The sequence below is a fragment of the Neolamprologus brichardi genome, chromosome 13, assembly GCF_056152115.1.
Source record: "Neolamprologus brichardi isolate AB-2024 chromosome 13, ASM5615211v1, whole genome shotgun sequence".
NCBI lineage: Eukaryota > Metazoa > Chordata > Actinopteri > Cichliformes > Cichlidae > Neolamprologus > Neolamprologus brichardi.
The window spans coordinates 936,151-958,490 of NC_142116.1; the positions used below are offsets into that span (position 1 = coordinate 936,151).

The 22,340-nt window shown below is 46.0% G+C and overlaps 1 protein-coding gene across 1 annotated transcript in view; it reads left to right on the forward strand.

The window, feature by feature from the left end:
• The first annotated feature begins 2,769 nt into the window (after positions 1-2,769).
• bmpr1aa (bone morphogenetic protein receptor type 1Aa) overlaps positions 2,770-22,340 on the forward strand; it is a 38,671-nt gene continuing 19,100 nt past the window's right edge. The window contains exons 1-2 of the mRNA XM_087849937.1: positions 2,770-2,969; positions 18,538-18,615. The gene's annotated coding sequence lies outside the window, so the exon portion shown is untranslated. The remainder of the gene's footprint in view (positions 2,970-18,537; positions 18,616-22,340) is intronic.

A 22,340-nucleotide genomic window follows, 5' to 3' on the forward strand; every position in this document is an offset into this window, starting at 1 on the left:
GAATGTTTCTACATTTTGAGAATAAACTAGGAATTCAATTCAGTTTTATTTATACAGCGCGAAATCACAACAACAGTCGCCTCAAGGTGCTTCATATTGTACAGTAGATCGTACAATAATAGACACAGAGAAAAACCCAACAATCATATGACCGCCTATGAGCAGCACTTTGGCGACAGTGGGAAGGAAAAACTCCCTTTTAACAGGAAGAAACCTCCAGCAGAACCAGGCTCAGGGAGGGGCGGGGCCATCTGCTGTGATTGGTTGGGGAGAGAGAAGGAAGACAGGATAAAAGACATGCTGTGGAAGAGAGACAGAGGTTAATAACAGATATGATTCAGTGCAGAGAGGTCTGTTAATACATAGTGAGTGAAGAAGAAACACCCAGTGCATCATGGGAATCCCCGGCAGCCTACATCTATTGCAGCATAACTAAGGGAGGATTCAGGGTCACCTGGTCCAGCCCTAACTATATGCTTTAGCAAAAAGGAAAGTTTGAAGCCTAATCTTGAAAGTAGAGATAGTGTCTGTCTCCTGAATCCAAACTGGAAGCTGGTTCCACAGAAGAGGGGCCTGAAAACTGAAGGTTCTGCCTCCCATTCTACTTTTAAATACTCTAGGAACAACAAGTAGGCCTGCAGAGCGGGAGCGAAGTGCTCTAATAGGATATTATGGTCAACAGTATCGAACACTGCACTGAGGTCTAGCAGGACAAGCACAGAGATGAGTCCACTGTCAGAGGCCATAAGAAGATCATTTGTAACCTTCACTAAAGCTGTTTCTGTGCTGTGATGAACTCTGAAACCTGACTGAAACTTCAAATAAACCATTCCTCTGCAGATGATCTGTTAGCTGTTTCACAACTACTCTTTCAAGGATTTTTGATATGAAAGGAAGGTTGGAGATTGGCCTATAATTAGCTAAGACTGCTGGTCTAGAGATGGCTTTTTGAGTAAAGGTTTAACTACAGCCAGCTTGAAGGCCTGTGGTACATAGCTGATTATTAGAGATAGTTGATCATATTTAAGATCGAAGCATTAATTAATGGCAGGACTTCTTTGAGCAGTTTTGTAGGAATGGGGTCTAAAAAACACGTTGATGGTTTGGAGGCAGCAAATATTCAGAGGAACAATCTCTTTCATTTTTATCTGTCATCAGTTTTCTGTAACTCCAACCGAAAAACATGTCACACCCACACATCATCGCCATCACCATCTTCATCCTCATCATCTGACCATCGTCATCATGATAACGATCGTCGTTCTTGTTGAGCGATGATAATGCTGTTCATTTTGGAGCCACCAGATGGAGGTAGTACCCTCTCCTGATTGCATTTCAAAATAAAAGCCTGCGGGTTTTTGAGCAGCAGAGATTGGACAGAGAGGAGTGAAGAAGGGGAGAGGTCTCACTCTGCCACCAAAAACAGCTCTTAGACCACATCACTGACTGTCTAGGCAGTTATTTTTGTTAAAGCCCCAGATTGCCAGTGGCTAAAAATATAAAGTAAGTTTATAAATTATTTTTTAAATCAACTTTCCAGATGTATAAAAAACCTCAGATACGATGCCGACTCGGAGGATTGTGTATTTATGTGTTTTTGTAAAGATAGAAAATGAAAACATGTTGCTCAGCTTTTAGAACCGACAGGAAGCCCAAACATACATTTATATCATCAAATACCATGTTTTGAATTAATAACATTTTATTTATTGTTTTAAATTAGCATTTGAATCAGTATTACACATACCTCATATAATAGTATTATTATTATTATTTGCAATGTTGAAGCTCAGCATTTATACTTTCTTTATTTTTTATTTTGCTGAATCACTGAGACTGAAATAATTAGAATGAGATTTTACAACATGTGTTTCCTTTGCCCCCGAAAACACCAAAAGAAGAGAGTTATTTACAGTCATAACGAGCTGCTGTGTGATGATTTATGTCATAGTTCATTAAGATAAGCCAAATCACAACCACTGAGGCGCTCATTTATTTTTCCATATACCTTTATTTATTTATTATCTCACTCTTTTTGCCTGTTCTTATTGTCCTTGTCTTCAGTGTTGTGCTGCTCTGTTGGTGGTTAATTGGCCCCTTGATAAATAAAGTCTTCCGATTCTGATTCTGATGATCAGGACCAGGTAATTCTATTTCTAGATTGAAGGTTTTTATTTGCAATTTGCGCACAGGACCAACAGTCCATGCACACTGGAATTATTGTGCAGAGACCTCCAGGTCAAGTTACACTTTTTACAAGATACAGACAAAGCAAATAAAAAAAGGAAAATAGAAATAAAGGAAGGAATGTAGCAATCATAGTGAGGGTGGTAATACACTTCCTAGTACTGGATTAGATTGGATTTGATAAAACTTTATTAATCCATCGGGTGGGTTCCTCCAGGAAATTCAGTTCAATTGCACGCATAACATTGCACTTATTAATGAATCCTTCATACTACAAACATGTTCTAACTTGCAGGTCATTCAGGGACACAGGATGCAAATAATGCTGGACAAGGAGAAAAAGGAAGAAAATAGAAAAATAATTGTTTGGGTTTTTTAAGGAGTGAAAATAGAAGAACGCGAAAGCCTCACACCGGGGCCACTCAAAACCTCAGGTCCTCTGAAGTTACCTGAGAGGTGAAACAGTGAGCGCGTGCAAATTTTCCACACACCCCTCGTTCCGACCGGAAGTTCGGCTGGGTGTTTTGTGCTGCACAGTGAGTCATCGCGAGATCAGGAGACGATCTCTGTCTGGTATTTGCTTTTCTGTCCAACAGCAGCGCAAAGCCGCAGAGGCGAGCGGAGCGCACGGAGCGGGGGACGCCAACGAAAAACGTCTGGAAATATAGATTTCTGTGCGGGATAACGGAGGCTGGCGCGAGCTCGAACCGGACTTACAGGATGAAGTAACGCGGGGGAAAAGGTTTGAACATCCAGGAGACCGTAAAGACACAGCAAGAAAGGTGAGTCAAACGATCCCAAACTTCAGTCCAGACTGCGGGTCTGAGCCCGACTTCTGAGCGTCGTCTATTTACTGGAGTACACGCACTCCCTTAGGATTTTTATTTTGCAGTGAAGCAGCTTTAAGTAGACCTGTGTATGGGTGGGTGTAAAATAATTTTAGTGTGTTTAACTGTGGGTGTAAGTTAAAAAATGAGAATTAAATTTTATCGGTGTACAGATTTTATTTCTGTGCCAGCAGATAGACGCATCCCCTCCTTCTCTAACTGCTGTCGTGGAAAAAAAAGTTGGCTGTAGTTTTGCTGCAGCAGAAATTTGGCTCGTTTTTGATTTAAAAAGTGACAGATTGTCGCTTTAAACTCACAGGCGCTTTATTTAAACCCTAGATTCGGACTATTTTGTGGTGTAGGGGTGTTTTCGGGGGCGTTTGGTGAAGTTTGTTTCGGGAGAATTTGTTTCCAGCTCGGTTAGCCGCATTCCTGTTAGCGTGCTAGCTCCGAGTTAGCTCTGAGCGGGTTTAAGTTGCTGAAACGAAGAAGAAAAACTGGTTAAAAAGTTTGTTGTCAAAGTTTTTTACGGCACTTTGTGTTGCTGACCTTCAATGTTGTTAACCTGGTTAGCATCGTGGGCTAAGCAGCCGTGTTTCTGCATGTTTACCTGCTTTAAACTCTGATTTTTGACCCACCTGAGCAGTCAGGTAAGGCCACCTGTGAGCTCCAGGTTTCCAGGCTGCTTCGGCTGTTTTAAGATGGTTTTGATCTTAGTTCTGTCTCTTGTTTATTCCGCCATGTTTCTCGCTTTTAATCGTTCACGTGTCTGCAGCTCATAATCAATCACTGATCGACTAATCGATTAACTATCGCGGCTTTTATGTCTTTGCAATCTGAGAGGTTTTATAAGGCAGCATGAAAGAGTCACTTTTATTTCCCTGTACCTCCTTAAAAAAATCTTAAAGTACTTGTTTAAAATACTTTAAATTTAAACTAAGGCCATTTCCTATTTTTAAAATGCACGGGCATGAGAGTAATCTTTCCAATAATCTGTTTATCAGACATCACAGATTTTAAATCAGCTTAAAAAAGTGCTGCTGTAGAGCAACAGCAGGACGAAAGAGTTCCCGGAGAGGCAGCTGATTCCTGAGGCCTTTAATGACGCTCTGTGTCATGTTCAGCTCATGTGCGTTTACTCACCCCTGTCGTGTTTGGTCATTGATGACCAATGCAGAAATAATAAAGAGGAGATTTAACATCACAACAATAATAATTTAAGTGGTCTTTAGAGTCCTTAGAATTCCCTTAAGATGAAATGTGAGGTTTTCAGAGTCGTGTCAGACGTTAGTTTGAAATGTAAAAATAACTGTTGAAGCGTTTTTGGCTCTGGAGGCAGAGCGGGTCCAGATGTGCAGGGAAAACACTGAAGCCCGAACTGCCCGCCCTGTGTGGGTGAATGACATGAAATTGCCAAACATTATTTTAATTTACAGCAGGAGTGGGCGCTATGAGTTATGTCACAATATTTCTAGAACATCTGGGATCATCCCACCAGTGACGCTTGCATCTCTGCAGCAGCGTCTGTAAATGTAAAAGCAGTGACTTTACAGACAGTGAGGAGGCGTTAACGCTGGAGTTTAACAGTAACTAACTCGTCAGGCACGATGTTGTCACATTTCCTAACTGGGATCCTGAATGTTGGTCGAGCTCTTTGAAGTGCTGCTGTTTCACCGATGTAACTGCATCATCAGTGATTCCATCCAGGTAGCGACGCTCGATGGTCATTTGTCCAGATTTGGGTCACACGTCGCCGGCTGCTCGCGTCGTCTCTGTTGGAAGTGGCGTGTTATCGATGATAGAGGAGCAATGCAAATATCGGTCATATCGATACCGATGCTGGTATAGGTATTGGATCGATCCAAGCACGACAGGATCCTAATATATACTTATATTAATTATACATAACTTGCCTTTATAGATATGCGTCCTGGTATCTGCAACGCTGGCCTTGTGTTTACATGTGATTTGCAGCATCTGCTCGATGGTGTGTGCTGGGTTTTTGGGAGGGTGTTGAAGTAGCTCCTGCTTTAGGTACTAAATCATCATCATCACAGGCTGCTCTCGCTCTCAGACATGTCTGGGCTTGTCTTGCTGTTGCACACATTAGGGAACTTCAACATGACAACATGACGCTATAATATCCAAGTTTTATACCAGCGTTGGTGCCGATGATTTAGAGGCACAGAGTCGAACATCGCCTGAAGAGTTTGTGGCATGAGGACTGCAGCGTGTTGGGATGGTTGCAGTAAAATCCTGCGTGAAGCGATCCTCGTACATGCTAACGACCGTCTGTTTGTTTGATTATTGGACCACAACCTTTAGCAGCTAACAGAACCAGAGAAGTCAGGTCCCAAACAGAGTAACAGATGCAGGCTCTTTCTTAATCCAAGTGACTTAAAAACAGGCTTAAACCTGCAAAACACACGAGTATTTGGGTGTTTAGTGCTTTCCTGGTTGTTTGCATGTTTGCTTACTGAATATGGATGCAGGGATAATAACACACATATTATTTTCACTGTAAGCCGACTGCTGATGCCTCGAATGGGCCTCAGACAAATATTTTTGACCCGCATCGCTTTAGGCGGCGTCTTTTAATGGCTGCTGAGGAGAGGAGGAAAACCTGTTTGGCTGCCCCTGTGAGACCCGGCTGCTGGCACTTATCTGCCTCCTGCATATGGGTCATTAAAAGGTCTTCAGTGACAATCAGGAAGAAGAAGCTTTAGAAATGTTGCCGACAGTAGATGCCAACCCTCTGGGTCGTCTTCTTTGTTTTGTCTTTTGCTGCGTCTTTAACTCTGTTAATGATACAGAATCTTTTAATATTGTTTAATGCCTGTTTGAGTATTTTTAAAAGCCTGTAGAATCTGTAAAGGTGTATACAGCCTCGTAGGGGTTTCTAACATGTTTAGAAGCTTTAACAGTGCCTGAGTTGTGTTTAGTGCATCCAAACTCTTTAAAGAGTGTTGTGTTTAAAGTCTAAGGGTGTCTAAGCTGGATGTCCGTCTGTGGTCTGTTGAGTAGTTAGCTTTGAGATGCTAACAAACAGAAACCTGTGCACGCATCCAAACCTGCACACTGTAAACTTCAGGTTCCTTTTTCCTGCCTGCAGCCTCACGTACTCTGTTATGATAAATATGAAGCATGATTTAAGTTTCCTGTATTTTAAAAAGGTCCACAGAAAGCATCGATGTCGTTGTTGCTCTCACAGCCTCTACCTTTGCCTCCTCCTCTTCCTCCTCCCTGATAGGGAGCAGAGGCACACGGCAGGGCAGAGAGGGGGTGTTAGAAATTAAAATCTAGTATTATCCGTATGTCAGGCAGCTGTACATTCCTCAGCCAAGCCCAGATCGCTGTAACCGAAATAACACTGACAGCAGGCGAGTGAGCGAGGCCACAACAAGAGAAACGGAGAGAGAGAGAGAGAAGGGGGGGGGGGGGGGGGGGGGTCTGAAAAAGATAAGACTGGCAGTCGCCTCCTCCTCCTCCTCCTCCTCCACCTCCTCCTCTTTGTGTCATAAAACCACTGAATCTGAGTCATGTTTATAGTTTAAAACAAAAGAATTTCAAAAATTTCTTCTGTTATCCCATAATTAAATGATCTATACTTATAAAATGACACCAGTCCTCTGCACTGGGACCAGACCAGTGTACAGAAAAACACCAGTTAATGCTAATGGAGTCTTGCAGGGTAGCTACACCCTGTGTCCTTGTGCAGCCACAGATTACATTTTCTTAGCCAAGTGTGCAGAGGTGTGTTTGTCATCTTCAAACAGTCGTCCGTTTAATCACGGACAAGCCTCACGCTCTTATTTTGAAAGTTTGACTTTTTATCTAAACAAAAGGGGAGGGGCATTAGTGAGCTCTCTTGTGAATGGGGTCCAGGTCACACAACCTTCCCAACCTCCAAGCAGTCTGAGATGGCGTCCCCTTCCTGATCCTGAGGCTGCGTCCACACTAATGCGTCTGTTTGAAAACACATCGTTTTCTCTCCGTTTTGGCCGCTCGTCCACACTGAGACGGCGTTTTCCTCGAAGGAAAAAACAGCGTTTTGAAAACGAATACATTTGAAGAAGCTGCTTATGCGTCGCAGTGTGGACAGAGAAAACAGACTTAACATCAGTCTGCTCCAGAGAGCTTTTCTTCTTTTTTCTAATTCTCACTCGCTTTTGCAACTTTTGTGTTACTCGCAGCAACGACTCCACCTCATTGTGAGTCCATTTAACAAACTCGCTGCTTTTCCTCGACATTCTGCCGCCACGTTTCAACGAGACGGAAGTAAATAAGCGGCAGACAGAAATGAGGCAGGTCGAATCTTCTTGCGTTTCACGCATGTGCAGGACTGGAACGTCAGCGTTTACGGCCGCTTCAATGTGGACGCACAACTCTGTGAAAACAACTGAACACGCTAGTGTGGGCGCAGAGCGTTTTCAGACGAAAACACCATTTTCAAATCTATCGGGCCAGTGTGGACGCAGCCTGAGGGAGTTCTTCCTTCCCACTGTTACCAAGTATTTGCTCACAGGAGGTCGTCTGATTACTTTACAGTATAAAACACTTAAATGTGACTGTTTCTTGTAAGTTGGTCCTTTGTAAATAAAACTGAATTTAGCTGAACTTCAAACATTGAATAATTCTGAAGCACACTCAGGCCGTGAGTCTGGCTCAGCCACGGCTCATCTCTGCCTTTCAAACACACTTCATGTACTGAACTGTACATTTATTGTCTTTAAGGAAGTCGTTTTTATTCAGTGTTTTCATAAAAGCCTCATTTTTCTGCATTTCCTGCTACTATGGAGAACACGCGTGAGTTGAAGGCCCAGTTGGAAACCTTTATGCAGCTGCTGATGTCATCATTGCTCAGCTCTGCAGTCTGAGTATCACTGAAATGCAGCCACATGCTCGTTTGACGTTTTCTTCTTCTTCACTTTTCCCCACGAGCTCGCTCCCGTCTGTTCCCGGCCTGCGCCACTACACTTGAGCCCCGTTCCCATTCGTACCTGCTCGGATCGACTCCCCGCGCTTTTTAGGGTTTTCCATTAGCTCATAGCACCTGCTCGCCAGGGGTCCCAAAGCGATTCGTACAGATATTAACATGTGACGTTGTCAGGCTGCATGCCATCGATTGGCTGGTCAGTGGCGTCACTCGATGAGTCACGAGCGCGTCTCAATCGCGAAAATCAAAACCACCATTTTTGAAACTCCTCGACGTGGGAAACGGCTGCTCGCGGTCCCCGGGTCTGACAAAAAGCCTCGGACCGAGCAGCAGGTCTATCGTCGTGACCGCAGCGTGAGTCACCGCGCCCTCAGTCATGTCTTCTCAGGCGCTCAGAAAGAAAACCAGAGGTGAATCACCCTGGAGACGGGCCGTAGCTGTGATGGTGGTTGATGTGGTATGGCTAAAAATCCCAGTTTGAGTCTGTGATGCAGGAAAACACCATCCCTGCACACACGTTAGACTGTGTTTGTGGGAATTTTGTGTTCAAACTATTAAGAAAAGAAGATGATCGAGATAATCTGACTTTTGAAGTTTGTCGTCCCACAGATGAGCCCCGTCCTTGTATTTGATTTTAAAACTCAGACTCGCCGTGTGGTTCGGGTGGAAGAACGCGTTACTTTGCTGGTTGTGTCTGTTATTAAATTATTAAACTTTTCTCTTCACGTCTGTGAGGCTTTTTAACATGCCGTAAACAGCTCTTGGTAAATGTCCAGTCATCCACACATTCACACACTGGTGATGAAGCTACATTGTAGCCACAGCCACCCTGGGGCTGACAGAGGCGAGGCTGGCGAGGCTGCCGACACTGGCGCCACCGGGCCCTCTGACCACCAGAGGCAACGGTCTCATCACATGTTTGCCAGCTTCAATGTTCAAAAGTCAAACCATTATTTTCAGCATCAGGACTAACAGGCAGCTCCGGCCTGTCTGATTGTTTTTGTGGATAAAACTGGAATAACAGAAGATCCGGGACTGTGAGCGGTGTGAGCCACGCGGTGGTCAGAGGAAACGCTGGCGACGTGTGTGTCGCCGTTTCACATCCGTGCAGTCGCCCAACAGGAGAAAGTATAAACGAGAACACAGAATTATTAATATCAGCCGGCTGCAGAAACTGTAGGCGATTTATTAATGATTATTTGTAGGTTTTGGGACGCGACACGGCAGCTAGCCGCTGGTTTTACAACGTCAGGTGACACAGTCGGTGGTGGGTGGGGCCTTAAAACACACAGCCCAGCTCGCTGCTGCAATCACATGTTCTGTTAAAGTTGGCGTGCTGCTGTGCGACACGTTCGCGGCGTCTGATTTAGGGTTTTCAGGCTCAGTTTGTGTCGTTTTGATGCTCGGGGTGTTTGGCGTTATTTCTCACCATAACCTTAAACACTGAGGCTGCTGGTGAGCAGCGAGCACACGGAGCTGAAAGCTCTTCTGCTTGTTCAGGCTCCTTTTCGGGCCCAGCTCTGTTATTAAAAGCTGCTTCACAAACTCACTGAGCTTTTCCCCCATCTGTTTCTCCTCCTTCCCGGCGCTCCGTCTCAGTTTTCCCTCTCCTGGGAGACTTTCCACCCTCGGAGGTTGAGCTCGGGGATCTCTCCCTTTTCCTCTGCTCTATTTCCACCTCTCCTTTTCCTCCTCCTTCCCTCCCTCCATCCTTTTCTCGGAGTGGGTTTCCAGTCTGGCAGGCTAGGGATCAGATTACTCGGGGAGTCTCGGAGGCTCTCTGGCGAGGTGGCATTGCTGGAGGAGGAAGAGGAGGAGGAGGGATGAAGGTGGGAAGGAGGAAAGGAGATCGGGTTTCACATCTCCAGCGCTGCCTTCTGTCTGCCTCGCCTCCCTCCTCCTCCTCTCCCCCCAGCAGCCTGGAGACAGAGTGGCTGAGCCAGGGAGGAAAACATGCAATCCACCCTCCTCCCCCCCTCCCCCTCCATGCGGCCAGCCTCTGTGCAGATAAATAAAGGCAGTAAATGGGAGCTGAGCGCACAGAGGGACGATTCTTCACCTCCGTCCCTGCAGAGATTTCATGTCCTCCTCCTGAGCGTTTTTCCTTCTCCTGGATTTGTGGCAGAGGTGACTCGGTGTAGATCAGTTTGTGTCCTTTTTCTAACACGGTGACCCAAAGTGTGGGCCGAGGACCCCTGATGGGCTGCTCAGGAGGAGGGCTGATTTATAATGAACACTGTTTAAGGAATATATATAATAAAAGTTTGGTTTAGTTACTCTGAGGTTTTTCCAGGTGAAATCTTTGATGATTCAGATGATTTTTCTCCCACTCAGGTTTTGTAATTTAGTGAAAAAGTCTTTGAAAGATTTATATTTTAACACAAAGCTTTACAAGTAATGTTTAATGTTCTTCCTCTTCTGGCCTGTTTTGGGTCTCATTAGTGGAAAAACCTTAATCTGGAAAATAACGATGTATGATGTAAGTCACCCTGAAGGAGACGCCTCAGCTTGTGTGATGCTGAGAGTTGTGTTAAAGGTTTGTGTTGTCAGAACATAGTTTGAACTGGCCTGCAGCAGTCTGTGTGAACGACTGAGCTGCCCACCCGCTGCTGCTGTGAGCCTGCAGCTTATTGGATGTTGGAGCGTGGTGTAAAATGCTCCCTATGAATTCCCAAACTGATGAATACAAATAACTGAATTTATCGACATCAGCTGAAGGTCGAAACCTCCTCTGTGCTTCGACCTCGTCCTTCCTCCAGCGGCTCCAGCAGACCTTCAGTGGTATCGATCTCAGCTTTAAATACACACCACCCATCCCAGTAAATAATTCAGCAGACCCCCCCCCCCCCCTCCCCCTCCCCCATGAAGACAGATGATTACCCTCTCTGCTTCACGTCAAACCGGCTCTTTTAAATGTGATTACTCGTGCGGTCATGTGACTGCAGCGAACGGGCTGAATTCCTCGACGTCAGTTATCTGAAGTCTCACCAAACCACAGCAGAGGACTCGGAGCGTTCTGTCCCCTCACCACAAAACCTCGTTACACAACAAGACTTTACAGTGTTTGAAGCAGAGTCGAGTTTGTCCCACTCTGGTATTACTGTGGGGTCTGTGCTTTAAGTGATTTGGTGTAAATACAATTGAAGTGAAATTTCAAGCATGAAGTAAAGATGATGTATTGGAGCATCTGCAGACCAAACACACATTTCCTGGACAGAAATGATATTTTTAGTTCTGTTTGACCACAGCTCTCTACATAAACATGACTTCACTCTGTCAGTTTGTTTTTAGCAGAAGTTAACTAGTTGAAGTTAGTCTCTAGTTAGTCTCGTTTAGGAAATCTGTTGTTGTTTAAAGGAAGTCTGAGGTTGTCTGACTGATTCGTAGGGAGAACCGTCAGGCGTCTGTTTCAGTTCCTCCTTCATTCTTGAGGCAGATTTGTTTTTCCTAATCCTCCAAGCTGGTGGGGGCAGTGGTGGTGGCCCCCGACCTCCATCCTGACCCCTCACCCCTCCCCTCCGTGTCCAGCTCGTTAACGCGGCCGTCTCCTCTCCACCTCGATCGTGGACTCAGGATTCAGGTGACGGTGGATCTCCACCTCGGTCCTCCAGCCTTCATGCTGCAGTAATGTGTTGCATGAAGTTTAATGTGTGCACGGGGTCGTTCTTAGAAACGGCTGAATCTCATCGACCTGCACAGCGAATAAATGCCTGAGCAGCCCAGGCTACCAACACACAGTCAGCAGGTAACTGTACATTTTTGTGTTTCGGGGGAAATAATTGTCACAGCATCGCGAGCATCCAGCAATCACACGTTCAGTTAAACTCAGATCGTTTTTCCTCATAAATTCAACTTTTTTTATTTGTTTTTTGTGAAGGTTTGTGTTTGAGTTAGGGATGCACCGATACCCGATACCGGTATCGGGTATCGGGGCCGATACTGTAAAATGTGTGTGTACTCATACTCGTAAAAGTTAACCGATACCAACTTATTTCATTAATCAGAGGGTGGCTTGTCATTTCTGTTGTAGTTTTTTAGATTGGCCACTAGGGAGCCAATTATTATTTTACTATTTATTTAATAATAATTATTTTGTTTGTTTGTTTACAATATGGACACTCTGCAATAATTTAAAAGTTTATTTTATTCTCAAACCTATTTTGTATTTATTTTATTCCAAACAGAAGTATTTATTTATTATTCTGAAAGCTCGAGACAGTGCCAATAGTTCAGTGATATTTTGTAAAATTACAATGTGGAGACTCTGCAATAATTTAACAGAAGTGCTTATTTTTCACTTGAAATTTTTTTGTGGTCATTTTTATTAAGTTTTTTTTTTTTTATCAACCGGGAATATAATAAAACCTGTCTTCCAATTAATTGCATTTGTGTGTGTGGTAGAAGTATCGTTTTTTGTACTCTGTATCGGCAAGTACTCAGATCCAAGTATCGGTATCGTATCGGTTTGAAAAAATTGGTATCGTTGCATCCCTAGTTTGAGTGTTTGAGTTTCAGAAGACCGAAAGCTTCTACGGCACTTTCTCTCTCTGTGAGAACGACAGTTTATCGTTAATCAGCTTCATGAAATTGTTGTGATCTGCTGTGAGTGCAGGTGGAGGCGTCTGCTGGACTGAGCTACAGACGTCGTCGGTTAGTTTAGACACAAGTATCAAACACTGTCATACGTGTTAGTAAAGGTTGGATTTCTTTGTCGTCTTTTTAATGTCAAAGCAGAAAATCTTATGCGTGAGTGTCACATTGGCGCTCCCTCTCTTTCTTTTGCCAGTTCTTAAGTGGTGAAAATAAGCAGCGTCTGGTTTTTAAGTGCTTTAGAAGTTTGAAAATAAATCTGAAGCTGAACTATGCAAACTGTTTGAGGACTGAGCCGTTACAGCCGAGTGTTTACGGTCCGTTTCTGTCTCAGTCGGTTTGTCTTGTACGACCGGCACCCCTGAGTTTTCCCACTCCGCCCGGGGTCTGTGAACACAGCGCCGCTCCCTCCTGGTTTCTGCTCGTTAATTTCAATTAGCTCTGGCTGCCGGCTGCTGTTCGCTTTGATGCCATTAGTGTCCCTGCGCTTGTCTTCCTCTGTTGGTTTTGTGAAAGCTGGGATCTTTGAGACGTGGGACATCTGAACGCTTTGCTTCCACTTCCTTGCAGCGCCGTCCAGCCCTGCGGTGCACGCTGAAGACTCCGACGCTGTGGAAAATGTAGGTGAACAGCTCAGTACACCTGTCATCGCTGCAGGTGAGACGGTTGGAGCAGTTTCCACGTTTTAATTGTAATCTGCCCGAGCATCACTGAGAGCATCCGACAGGAGGACGAGTCACATCATCAAAGTGCAGGATTGAGGTCAGGAGGGTTGGGTCAGGTTAAAACGTCATTGATGCTCTTAGCTCCTCCCCCTTTAAGGCAGCTTTCTTCTGATTGACCGCCCCTCGTAAGCGCCGTGACCAAAAGCAGCGTTTGCATTTGTAGTATTCCCCACGCACGGCTGATTGTCGGGCTGCAGCGCCTCGTTCAGGGTCGATCCTCTGATGTTTGTTGTGTTCGGGCGGTGGTGACTTTGGTGGCCGGCGGCACTGGCGGTTTCTTTGGGAATCAGATTGACGCGGTGTGGCCTGAGGCGAAGCAGACGCGCAGCGGTGCAGCGAGGCTTCGGCGGCGTTTAAATGCTGGACTTTGTTTTCTCTCCCCGCTGCAGACAGACCTCCTTCTGAGCTCGTCTCCCCTCTGGTCCTGCCATGTGTTTGTTTATGTGGCGGCACAGCTCGGGCGCCGTGCCCGTCTGCTTTCACACAGGGACGACTGGTTTCACTGCTTTCCTGTCAGACTGTGGTTTCACACCTTCATCTCACACGTCACTCAAACGCTGGGATTTGCGTGTAAACATCAGCTGCCCCGGAGCTCTCTAAGCCCAGTTTAAAGCAGAGCTGACGGCGGCGGCTGATTATTAAAAAAGAGTCTTCAGGTGGGCCATGAGGCAGGTTTTTAAACTGCTGGTACATCCGCCCGTCAGGTGATCACAATACTGTGAACCGTCTCGTTCAGTTTGTTTTGGACAGGAGGAACGACTTCAGGGCCAAAGCTGTGAGAGGTGCATGAGGTGCACTATCAGAACTACAGCTCCTGCTAAAGGCAGGTGGACCGGACGTCTGTTTATTGTCCTTATCTGACCAATAGCGTGGCTGCTGATGTTCACTGACAGGCTGTGCAGGCAGGTTCTTCTTTTTTGAGTAACTTACCTGTTTGAATTTAGTTAAATGTCCAAAATAACCTGTTCATGAATGAATCTCAGCTCCCATCTGAATCCATGTTTATATTCTTGATCAGCTGCTTTGATGAAGGATTACAGCAGCCTCTGAGACCAGGTTGCTGTCTTGCTCAGTGGTGTGTGTGTGTGTGGTAATAACATGTATGTGACCTGAGTGTAAACATGCAGTCAGCATGAACGGAGCAGCTTCCTGTTTCTCCCTCCCTCTCTCTGGCTGTCGGGCTTCCTTTAAATAGCTGGTTGGTGTAAACAGCTCGCCGTGACGGTAAATCATCATCATGAGCACTCACCCCGAGCTCACTGTCACCTGACTGGATGGATGGCGGGCTGCTTCTCATTCACTTCTTAAAGGAAACAGCCTCCACCTTATGACCATAAACATCCACGCTGCTGCGTCTCCACAGACCTGTGAACACTGCCACATTTGTCTTACTGCCATAGGAAGTTTGGAGTTTTATTTTGAAAGGCCGAGCAGAAATGCAGCTGAGGAATGCTTTGACATGTGACTGACGTCCACGCCAGGATCAAACCGGCTGTGTGAGGCGTTTATTTAAACGCCCTTCTGACTGAGGAGGATCAGAACAGATGATCTCACTTAGAGTAGCACAAACATCGCCACGAGGACTTTCTGGCTCTGCGTCGTCGAGACCTTCAGTTCAGCTCATCTGGTCCAAGCGATTGATTTCAGCTCGAGTCCGGTTATCAGAGTGGAAGCGGTTTGTAAGTTTCACGCAGTCGTGATAAAGCGTTCAAGCAAGCGTGTTGTTTCCCTCACGGCTTTTCCAATCTGCACTTTTTTTTTAAACAAAGTCTTTTTATTAAGAGGTTTTCCTTTTATACATATAAACATATATATTATACATATAAACAGGAAGTGGGTTCAGAAATGTATCTTCAGCTGTGAAATAAAAGCAGAAAAAAAGAAAAAGGGAAATATAAACAGATGTATGATATTTCCCAAAGTAACATAACCCCATTCATTCCCACCAGGTCACTGCTCTACACCTGAACACTGATTTCCACACCTGACATAAGAGTTTGCTGAAAAATTATTATAGATTTTGAAATTTCCCAGTAGAGTTCTGGAGTGAGTGTCTTATTTGATGCCATTACGTCATATAACCACAGTTTGTGAGTGGGGGGGGCGCCCCCTCAGTAGGCTTGCCCTCCTGGCTAACAGGGAGCAGAATGATAATGCCTGTTTTTTAGAGGCGTAGAAGCACCTCATTCCCACTGATGCCAAACAGAGCAAGAAGGGGGCAGCGTCACACTGAGAATCCTGGACAGGTATGAAAAACATCTGTCCAGAACTGAACGAGGCTGGGACAAGACCAGTACATGTGGACCAGCGGGGCTTCAGCAGTTTTGCAGCTGTCACAATGTGGAGTGATTTCGGGATAGATATGGGATCGTCTGGATGTTGAGAAATGGGCTCTGTGCACCGTGTGAACTGGATTAAACCGTGGCGGGCGCATAATGATGATGTGTTGACATGTTTGAGTATGGAGGCCCGTGTTTCGTCAGAGAAGGTTACGTCTAGGTCTTCTTCCCACAGTGTCTTGAGCTTGGATAAAGATGTCTCAAATTTAACATTTTATTGTAAAGCAGGGAAATCAGCCCTGTGTTGGTTGGATTGAGTCGTAGGATAGTTTCTAACAGTGTAGGCTCTGGTGGAGGCTTGAGCCTGGAGTCTGGGGACAAATAAAGTGCCTGGCGGTGGAAGAATATATTTGTTAGCAAGTTGTTCAAATGATGCTGGTTTGTTGGCTATGAATAGGTCCTTAAAGCAAGTAATTCCACTTCTGTGCCGCTCCACAAACCCAGCGTCCTGGGTCGAAGGTCGAAGGTGTAAAGAGATGGTTAGATGGGGCTGAGAAGAGTTTCAAGTATTTCCTAAACTGGCCCCATATTTTAATGAGTGTACCAGTACGGGGTTGGGGATGGAGTTGAACGACGAGGATGAGCGTGGAGAACAAAGTGCAGCTGGTAAGGATATACTGTTGTCACCATGCAATTCCATAGTCAGCCAGTCAGGACAACCACTCCGACTGTGGTAAACATACCAGAACACCAAACAGCAGCCCAATAATAAAAAAGTGCAAACCCAGCCTCACTTTTAGATTTTTGAAGATGCAGCTTAGATGCATCTTGGGCGTTTACCCTGCCATAGATGAGATGAGTCCAGCTCATTGGAAAAGGTGTTGGGAATGAAAATGGGTAAGGCCTGGAAAAGGTATAAAAATGTGGGTAGACTGGTTTTAATTGATGCGTCCTACCAGATACAGTGGTGTCCAGTGGGGGGGGTACCGCTTCACTTGGTTCAGCAATGCACCCACATTTTCTTTGAAAAGGTTTTTGTTTTTTTGTCACTGTGATTCCCAAATATGTAAATCTTTCACTGTGTGCACTTTTAATGCTAATCAGCGAATAAAACTAAGATTTTATATTCTCTCTGAGGACCTTTTGTTCTGTGTGCCTGTGGAGGCTAACCCTGCTGATCCAAGCAAAAATCATCACTGTTATTTGGATGTTTCGCTGTTTTTCAACTCATTTGTGGACGTTAAACAGGTCTGTGTCAACGGGACATGAACTCATATTGATATGACAGTTTTGTTTTGAGGGGAGCTGGTTAGAGGTCTTTGACTGCAGAGCCGTCTGCAGGCCTCTGGGCCCAAAGCAGAAGTTCGTCCTCAGAAACTTTTACTGACCTCTCCCTCGTCTCCATCCGGCTTGTTGACTGAAAGTGCAAAAATAAAACTTTTTACATTAGTTCTTGTCTCTATCAGCCCTGCAGCTCTGCAAGTCCTCATAAAAATTAGGTCACACTGGAAAGTGCCAAATTTAAAGCCCAGTATATTCCTGAACTGTTAATACAGGTGTGTGTGTGTGTGTGTGTGTGTGTGTGTGTGTGGGTATTAACATCTTCATGGGGACCAAACATTGGTAGTTTACTATACTTGTGGGGACATACAGGATTTTGGTCCCTTTGGGTTTGAAGCATTTTTGAGGCTCAAAATGTGGTTTTAGTGTCAGGGTTACAATTAGGTTATGGTTAGGTATTTAGAGTAAGGGTCAGGGTTAGGTATTCATTTTTGATGGTTAGGGTAAGCGGCTAGGGAAAGCATTATGTCAATGAGATGTCCCCACAAGGATATAAATGCACACGTGTGTGTGTGTGTGTGTCTGTTTTCCTGTCGGCCAAGCTTGTGACCGCTCTCGTCCTCGGACGTCTATTTTCTCCCCTTCTCTTCTATAATAACTCACCGCTGACGGGGTTTTCTGCCACACACACACACGTCTGGTTTGCTATCTTCGTGGGGACATCCCACTGACATAATGCTTTTCCTACCACAGTAAGAGCCTGAACCTCTAGCTGAGTGTTAGTTTTGGCAGCTGCACGTAGGTGTAGTGTGAGGAGGAGGGACTGCTCACTTAGGGCCCTGACCTTTGACCTTTACAGCAGTTTGTTCAGATTTGTGTGTGATTATTTGCTCTGTAGCATTTTGGACGACGTTCACAGTTTAAATGTGGTTTTTATTTTTTTACATATTTTATAAACGTGTGTGTGTGTGTGTGTGTGTGTGTGTGAGTGATTTTACTGGATTTTAAGCTCCATTAAAGCTCAGACTCACTCGCTGTTTAACTCAACTCGAGCCGAAGGAAAAAAGGCAACAGGTGGTTGTTGTTATTATTGTTTTTTTATTATTGTTGTTGTTGTTGTTGTTACTTCTACTACAATTATTATTTCTGGTTTCTGGACTTGGACCTGACTCTTATTTTGTCAGACTGGCTGTGGTGTGAGCAGCTTCCTGTCAGTCCTCGGTGTTGGACTCTCCTCCTCTCGCCTCTCTGGGTGTGAATATTAATTTGCTCTGAGGACATGGGCCTCCTCCTCGGCTGCATAAAGCCTCCTTTGAGGAGGCCTCTGCGCTCAGATAAAAAGGCTTCTGTGCCCGAGGAGGCGAGGAGGAGGCTCCCCGTCTGTCAGCCACGCTGTTCCACTTATGTGACATCAACACTGAGCTAATGATGAGCCGCGTTCATGCCCGGAGAGCTTAAGGAGGAGTTTTTTAAAGGTGGTCCTTCAGAGGGTGCACAGTCTTGGAAGGTGGCGTTTGGTCCTCGAGGGCTCCTGGGACACTTTCATCAGTCAGTGAGGACGATGATCCAGACCCGTGCTTCCCTGACCTCTGTTTGGGTTTTCAGCCAGGCACAAAACGCTTAATGATGATTGATGATGTTAATCAGGTACACGTGCTGCAGGTATGATCATCACTGACTTATAACCACGTCGTTGTTTTCCTCTCTCTCAGCTGCCGACTTCTACACTACGTTTCCCATGGAGCCGCGTACTGAGAGGCACATTATTCCACCATGGATTCAACAGTCAGGTACACACACACACACACACACACACACACACACACACACACACACACTGCACTGATGTGTCACATCTGCAGAAAATACAAACAAACGTTATATTTTGTGGACGGCTGCGGTGATTACTCTGTGATTGCCTGGGCCTGTCTTGCGCTTCAAGGAGATTAACCTTTGACCCTAGGGTTGTTTAAGAAAAGGCTGGCCAATCAGGAGGCTTCCTGGCTTTTAATTGCAGGCTCTGATTGGGTCATTGGAGCTGTCATGTGGTTTGATTAACAACAGCAGAGCAGGAAGAGCACTGATTACAGCAAGCCGACGGCTGCATCTCCATCAGAGAGAGAGTGTGTGCGTGTGCGTGCGTGCGTGTGCGTGTGCGTGTGTGTGTAAAAGGTTAAATCTCCCTCGATGACAGTTTTTTTGTGTTCTCCGGTTTGATCGTCTCTGTGCTGTCGAGCTTTTAAAGGTCAAAAACGTTGACAGTCAGGTTGGAGGAGGATCCTGTCAGCTCGGCGCTTCTGTCTGATATTTGTGGGCTGAACCGTCACACACACCTTAGTACAGCCTAATCAGAGTGGGCGGGGACGCACGCTCGCACCGCTTTGCTGCCGTGGCGTCCGGCTGGCCTCAGTGCTGGTGTCACTGGGTGTTTGAAAGGATTAGACGAACACGTTAAAATGGAAAAAACAGTTTTCTGTGATGGGGGCGGGGCTACAGGAGTTGGAGAGGCGTTATGTAATGTCACACCAAATTAGGGCTCTAACTAATATCGAAATACTGCTCAGGAGCTACTGTGAAGATGATGATGAAGGTGGCCTCGCTGCTCTTTGGGCTCTGTAATCATAATCGTGTCGACAGTAAGGCAGGTAACGTGCTGTGAGGACCGCCGGACGGTGTTCAGCATGAAGACGTTTTCATTTCCTCTTTTGTTAAAAGTGAAAAACTTGAAGCTCCTGTGTGTTTGGCTCGTGTTGCCTTCAGGGTTCACGTTGATGCGACGCAGCGTTACAGCTGCAGACGTCTGATTCTTTGGTTTCCTTCAGTCGGTTATTCACCGATGTTTCTGAAAAACAACAAAGCCAGCTCGTTGTTAGTGTTTTATTATCAGCGCAGCTATCTGTGACAGCACGGCCATTAGCAGTCAGCCTGAGAGAACGCTATCAGACGCTCACGGCTGCGTCTGACATTCGTTTGCTATTTTTGGAGATTGTTGACATGTTCTTCGTCACTCGGCTAAAGCTGGAATCCTGACTGCAGTTGAACCCTGTCAGGTTTGCCCTGCACGCCGCCGCATGTGAATGAAGCGTGGAGGTGGGGGAGGGGGGGCAGAGCTCCTTGGGGACATATGGGAGCGATTTGGTGCTGCAGACTGGCCGGCTCTGTTTGAAGGTCTGTCAGCGAGCTGCAGCTCAGACGCCTGAGTCACCGCGCGCTGAAACAAAGGCAGCAGTCGGCCTGGTTTCAGCACGCAGTCGCATACTTCGAGGAAAGTCACGAGTGGCGACGACTGCTCGGGGAAAACTGAGTTCATCACAGCTCGTGGATGATCTGAGACAAACACAAGGAAACGTGGAGATGAAAGCAGCAGCAGCAGGAACAAAAGTGTATATTTCACCTGTGTGAAAGAATTTAAGGCCTCACATCGATCCTGCTCTCAGGAGTCGACACAAGGAAGCTTTGAAAATGTTAAACCAATGACTGATGTCGTTACTGTACAGCCACCTCATTGGACGTGCTGACGATGAGCACTGACCTGGTTGGCTGATTAACCATCATTAACTGCAGTGAAGCCATGAGTGAGTCCCAGCTGTTAGTCTAACGTCCAGAACATTTATGAGCTTCAGCTGAAACGATCAGTGATTTCTAAACTACATCTCAGTGACGTTTTGTACCTCAGGCCTAATTGCTCGATCGTGATTGGACCAGTAAACACACCCTGCTATATGATGATGGACCAGTGTGCTTGAGCCAGGCCAGTGCTGGTTAGTGTGAACACGGATCTGACATTGAGTGATACACTGATGAGTGCAGGGCATCATTAACAGCGTCACATGGCTCTTTAACAAACACTGTTTATTTTTATATCCATATTTGCAGTTTACACACACACACACACACACACACACACACACACACACACACACACACACACAGGACCACCTGTATCGTGTCGTTTGTGGCCTGGCTGCATTTTCAGCGTGACACGGTGAATGAAACCATCCAGCCTCTCTGCACAGTCCAGCCTGACCAGACCACCCACACACACAAGGACACACACACACACCCACATACACAAGGACACACACACACAGTTACCGTCATATTTTAGTTGTGTGTGGGAAAACTTGTTGGCGCTCCGGTCTCTGTAGTTTCCCTCCTCCTTACTGGCATGAGACGGTTTCAGCTCCACCAGAAACCAGCTGCACATCCTTCAGTGCACTTTGGTGCAGAGCTGTGCAGAAACAGAACAGAAACAGACGGTCGTCAGTGAACAGAGCTGCTTCTGTCTAACATGGTGAACATCTCCAGAAGCTCCATCGAGCCTCGTTTTCTCTGGATGAGCTTGAGCGTGACCCCGACTGGAACAGGAAGTCCAGAGAGTGTTGTAGTCTGTTTGTAGCATGGCTTCACTCTAACAGCTCCAGCTGCAGGTCCAGAGGACTGTAGAGAGGAGCGCCGGGTGGATGGAGGGCCAAAGGTCTGTGATAACTGTGGCAGGATGTGATAAACGTTCTGTTTAAAGAAGGAAAGTGTGGAAGCTGAGGTTGTTTGATCCAGCATGACCGGAGAGTGACGTAAAGCAGAAGAGCACACAGTCCCATTTGACCCCGTTTAAAGTGTTTCAGTACGAGCTGAACTGGGTAAAAACACGACTTCCTAACGTTTGTTCTCCTTTGTGATTCTTTATATTTTTCACAGGTTTTTCTGTGTTTGTGCTAAACTTCTGGACCTCTGCTCTGCTGCGTGGTGAAGTGCCGGCAGCACGCTGGTTTCCTGGCCTGGAGAGCTGCAGGGTGGGGGTTGGGGGTGGGTGTTTTCCATTACCTGCTCCCCACATTCCAGCAACATTTGGAGGAGGAATGGGGGGAGGGCGAGTGAAAAGCGAGTGTGAGGGGGAGGTGAAGGAGGAGGCTGTTAATCGAAATGCAGCAGAGATCAGCTGACTGTGGCTACAAACAGAAATCCTACTGTCGCTCAGAAACAGATTATTTTCATTTGCTGGCTATAAAAGTGATAAAGCAAGGCTGTGATTGGGCGGACAGACTTGGCTCCACGAGCCTCTGCAGGGTGCATCACACGAGACGGTTAAAGGAGTTTTTCCTTCCCACTGTTGCCAAGAGTGTCGGGTTTCCTCTGTGTGGTTGTAGGTCTTTACCTCACGCTGACTGATTTGGAGCTATAAATAAAGCCCATATGAACTGAGCTGTGGATGGGGTTTATGGGCGGGGCTTTTGAGGACAGATGGGCTCGTCTTCAGCTCATTCAAAATGCTGCTGCCGCCTCTTAACTGGTTCCCACAGCCGTGAACATGTAACACCTGTCCTGTCTCCTCTTCATTGGCTTCCTGTTCATCACAGAATCAATTTCAAACACTGGTGTATAAATGCCCTAATGCCTTGCTCCTCCATACCTTTCCGAGTTACTTCAGCCTTACGTTCCTTCACGGACCCTCAGATCAGCTGCTGTTGCTCGTCCCAAAATCAAGGCTTAAACGTAGAGGAGAACGAGCCCAAGA